General features: G+C 45.4%; 1 non-coding gene across 1 annotated transcript; it reads left to right on the top strand.

The window, feature by feature from the left end:
• The first annotated feature begins 2,672 nt into the window (after positions 1 to 2,672).
• Positions 2,673 to 2,744, top strand: TRNAS-GGA (transfer RNA serine (anticodon GGA)). The gene has a single exon. It is a non-coding gene; the product is annotated as a tRNA-Ser (tRNA).
• The last annotated feature ends 2,169 nt before the right edge of the window (positions 2,745 to 4,913 follow it).

Genomic DNA, 4,913 nt, shown 5'->3' with positions numbered 1-4,913 from the left:
TTAATTAAAACATGCATGATTAATACAGCACACGTATAGAGAATACTCTTAAGAGAGATAACCAGCTCCAGCTTCTGGGGCAATCGTAGTTAAAACTGTCAATACAGGCTAACAGCTGGATTCTGGGGAAAAGAAAACAAGGGTTGAGGTCAGAGCACATAAACTGATGAGATGGGCATGGATGAAAGCCAGATGCATGTCGGATTTTATGCGGTTGTCCAAACATCAGCATCTGGCAATGGTCGTTGGCTCGTTCGTGTCCCAAACTGCCACGACTGAGATGCGGACTTTTTTGATAGTACATTAAATCCGGAATAAGAATGCTTCCGATGACTCCCGTGCGTACTTTCTTTGTTTGAATGCTCCATTGTAGCCGACTAGTCGCAAGCACACATCCGCTTCCCTACGAGAGCCCACTCCAAATTATATCATTGTGCCAGCAATTGTTGACTCAGCCTTCCAACCTTCCGAGGTCAGTAAAATATGTACCCAGCTTGCTGGGGGGGAAAGTGTAATGACCTGAGAAGGCAATGGCAAACCACCCCGTAAAAAGTCTGCCGTGAAAACTTTGTGAAAGCAGCATCACCCCAGAGTCAAAAATGACTGGTGCTTGCACAGGGGACCTTTCCTAATTGTGGTGGGAGGCAGATTGCCCACCTTTGCTGTCTCCCTGCCAGGGGAGGAAGATGAGCAACCTTTGCCGTCTCCCTGCTAGGTGAAGAGACAGCAAAGAGAGTTGCCATGCTCCCCCCCCCCATTTAAACACCATGGCGGGGTGTTTAAATGGGGGGGAGGAAGATTCCCCACTTTTGCTGTCTCCCCGCCAGGCGGAGAGACAGCAAAGAGAACTCCTGGGCTTCCCCTTCCTTTCCGGGTGTTTAAATGGGGGGGGGGGCAGATTGCCCACCTTTTCTGGCACCGTTTAAAAAAAAAAAGCCAAGCACGATATCCCACGGTACTGTGCTTGCGCGAGTGTGGAATGCCATCTCAAAAAATGAGGTCCGGTTGAGACCTCTGATCAACCAACGACGGGACCAACGCTGCTTAGAACTGAAGGATGGAGGGATGTCTGATCAGGAAATTCTTTGTAAAAAAGCTGCGGGGTGTAATAGGGACGGGTTAGGGATGGATTTAATGGTGAGTGTGACCACGGCCAAGGAGTCCCTGATGCAATGTTATGGCTAGATATGCTTCTGCATAAAATATATGGTGTGTTCGGGCCAGGAGAATCAGCCACTGGTTACTGAAGCACTGAAAAGGATGTGGATTTGCCAGCACACACAGAAAAACTGCACACACACACACACACTCCAGTCCAAAAGGGGCATTTAATACAAATTTAGGGTTGCCAGGTCCAATTCAAGAAATATCTGGGGACTTTGGGGGTAGAGCCAGGAGACTTTGGGGATGGAGCCAGGAACAAGGTTGTGACAAGCATCACTGAACTCCAAAGGGATATCTGGCCATCACATTTAAAGGGATCGCACACCTTTCAAAGGCCTTCCCTCCACTAGATATAATGAAGGATAGGGGCACCTTCTTTTGAGGATCATAGAATTGGGCCCCCAAGTCCAATCCTTTTGAAATTTAGAAGGTGTTTTGAAGAGAGGCACCGGATGCCATGCTGCAAATTTGGTGCCTCTACCTCAAAAATAGCCTCCCCCAGAGCCCAGATACCCGGAGATCTATTCTCCATTATACCCTATGGGAATCGGTCTCCATAGAGTATCATGGGGTGCCCAGCAGACGTCCCCTTCTTCTGCTTTCTGGTGACCCTGAAGGGGGAAGGGCCTCCAAACCGGGGGATCCCCTGCCCCCATCTGGGGACTTGTAGGATAAAGACAGCACAACCGAAATTATAGTGACCAAATAACTAAGAATGTATTGGAACAGAGCCTTACAAATATGTTCAATAGAAGACTACATCGCAATAACAATTCCCCAAAAGTGTCACAGTTCCATCAAAGGAGTCCCAATGAACAGGAGGTTGACTCCAAAGGCTGCACGTAGGATTCCCAATGGACAAATGGGACAGAAAGTCTCCAGTAAGATTTCAAAATGGCACTTGAGCCTTTTGGAGTGTAGTGCCATTTTGAAATCTTACTGGAATTCTATGTGCAGTCTGTGGACGTGCTGAAAAAGAATCTTGTGGGTTCTGCAGCTTTTTGCAAGTTACTGATGCATCAGAAACATTTTGATATTTTTCTTCTGAGCTTTTGCCTTTGGTTGAGAGATGTGGTTGGAGCACCCGATGCTAGAAGAGGACTCGAAGCAGGAAGAATCCTGTTCGTTGGGACTCCTTGGATGGAACTGTGAAACTTCTGGGGGATTGTCATTGCTATTTAGACTTCTATTGAATATATTTGTATGGTTTTGTTTCAATACATTCTTAGTTAGTTGGTCACTATAACTTCGGTTGTGCTGTCTTTACCCATCTGGGGACTGGCAAGTTGCAACCCTAGACAAATTATAGTGCTACAGAAGTGCTACAAAAAAAAAGCCCCTCAGCAACTCCACTCAAATCTACCAACTTGGAAAGGGATGGTGGCTCAGGGGTAGAGCATCTGCTTGGGAAGCAGAAGGTCCCAGGTTCAATCCCCGGCATCTCCAAGAAAGGGTCCAGGCAAATAGGTGTGAAAAACCTCAGCTTGAGACCCTGTAGAGCCATGAATGGGGCTGTGGCTCAGTGGTAGAGCATCTGCTTGGAAAGCAGAAGGTTCCAGGTTCAATCCCCGGCATCTCCAACTAAAAAGGGTCCAGGCAAATAGGTGTGAAAAACCTCAGCTTGAGACCCTGGAGAGCCACTGCCAGTCTGAGTAGACAATACTGACTTTGATGGACCAAGGGTCTGATTCAGTATAAGGCAGCTTCATATGTTCAACTTGGTGGTTTCCCCTGGTTTCCCCTTGCAGCATGGCATCCGGTACTAACCATGGAGGACCCTGCCAAGCTTCTGAGATCTGATGAGTTTGATAGATCCCAGGAGGCAGCCGTGTTGGTCTGAAGCAATAGAACAAAGCAGTAGACAAGGGTACCTTGAAGACCAACAAAGTTTTATTCAGAATGCAAGCTTTCGTATGCTCTTAAGCAGACTTCATCAGACAAAATGGGAATGGCAAGTGGCAATTCTTAATATAAGTGGGCAGTGTAGAATCATGGGAATGTTTTTAGCAGATCAAAAGACTCACCAACAGGGATCTGTGTTTGTTAGTGTTAGGATAAAGCAGGGCTGAAAAAAACACTGGAGGGTGATAAAAAGCAGACTGCTGTTGTAGGTGCGAAGTGCCATAAATCTCGGTAACATTCTGGCTTTGTTAGTTTAAATAGAGGGCATGGTTTCTCAAGAGGCTATAACATACATTATAGTTTGCCATTAGAAAAAAAGGAAGACATTAAAATACAGTGGAGGATGGGTTGGTATATGCGATAAGACAAACAGCCAATAACCCCCATTTGAGTATGTAAATACAAAAAACAAAAACAAAAAAAACCCCCCAAATATTCCGATACACTGTTCTAAAAGAGAAATAATATAAGTTAGCCATTAGAAAAACAGGGTGCATTAAAGTATAGTGGAAGGTGGGTTAGTATATGTAATGAGACAAACAGCCCAGACCCCTCATTTGAGCATGTCAACACACATAAAAAAAAACATTATTCTGATACACATTGGAGAAATACATTGGACCACTGTGGATGTACAGCTATACTCAGTGAGAGTTGGTTTAGCATATGTAATGAGATTAAAAAAACAATATCCCTGTTTAGTCCTGGGGAGGTGTTTGTTCTAAGTTTCATGATAATTTGTAATTCAGCAATTTCTCCTTTCTGTTCTTGAAGTTCCTTTGCAGTAAAACAGCTACTTTGAGGTCACCCATTGAATGCTTAGGAAGGTTAAAGTGTTCTACAACAGGTTTCTCAGTTCTGCAATTCCTGATGCCAGATTTGAGTCCATTTATCCTTTGGCATAGGGTTTGTCCTGTTTGCCCTTTGTAGAGAACTGAAGGGCATTTCTGGGCAGTTACCTCTGCACCAAGATTAATCATTTGGAATGGCAGCATGTTGAAGCCATTTTCTGCACACATTTGCCTTTGGAATCCAGAACGCAAAGGGATATGCTGGAGCTCAGTGGTGCCTCCCGTCTGCTTGTTAAGGAAGTAGCAGGCAGAAGACCAGAAAGAAAGGAAGTGGGGATTAATATGCAAATAAAGACATCCAACGACTGCAGTGTTAATTACAGTGCCACAATTATGGCTTTCCAACCACAGTACAATCATGCTCCAGAAGATAAATTGCAAGCAGTGTGAAAAGAAAATAAAGGATCGATTTGACATGCCGATCAACATGCAAGAAGATAAGAATGAAAATGAGACGGCGTTAATGGAGATGCTGGAAGGAAGGAAGGACCATAAAAGTTCACTGTTGTGAACCATAAGAAGACGACGAAGATGATATTGGATTTATATCCTGCCCAAAGACTCCAAAGAGTCTCAGAGCGGCTCACAATCTCCTTTCCCTTCCTCCTCCACAACAGACACCCTGCGAGGTAGGTGGGGCTGGAGAGGGCTCTCACAGCAGCTGCCCTTTCAAGGACAACCTCTGCCAGAGCTATGACTGACCCAAGGCCATTCCAGCAGGTGCAAGTGGAGGAGTGGGGAATCAAACCCGGTTCTCCCAGATAAGAGTCTGCACACTTAACCACTACACCAAACTGGCTCTCCAGTTCAAAAAATGCATTTTAGATTGTAAGAGCCAGCTTGGTGTAGTGCTTAGAGTGTTGGTGTAGTGGTTAAGAGTGTTGGGCTAGGATCTGGGAGGTTCACGTTCGAATCGCTGCTCTATCATGGATGCTCATTGGGTGAACTTGGGCCACTCAGGGACTCTCAGCCTATCATATTCCACAAGGTTGTTGT

This window comes from Heteronotia binoei, chromosome 11 (assembly GCF_032191835.1).
Source record: "Heteronotia binoei isolate CCM8104 ecotype False Entrance Well chromosome 11, APGP_CSIRO_Hbin_v1, whole genome shotgun sequence".
NCBI classification, from domain to species: Eukaryota; Metazoa; Chordata; class Lepidosauria; order Squamata; family Gekkonidae; genus Heteronotia; species Heteronotia binoei.
The sequence above is the reverse complement of the archived record's forward strand: the minus strand, read 5'-3'. Positions and strand labels throughout refer to the sequence as shown.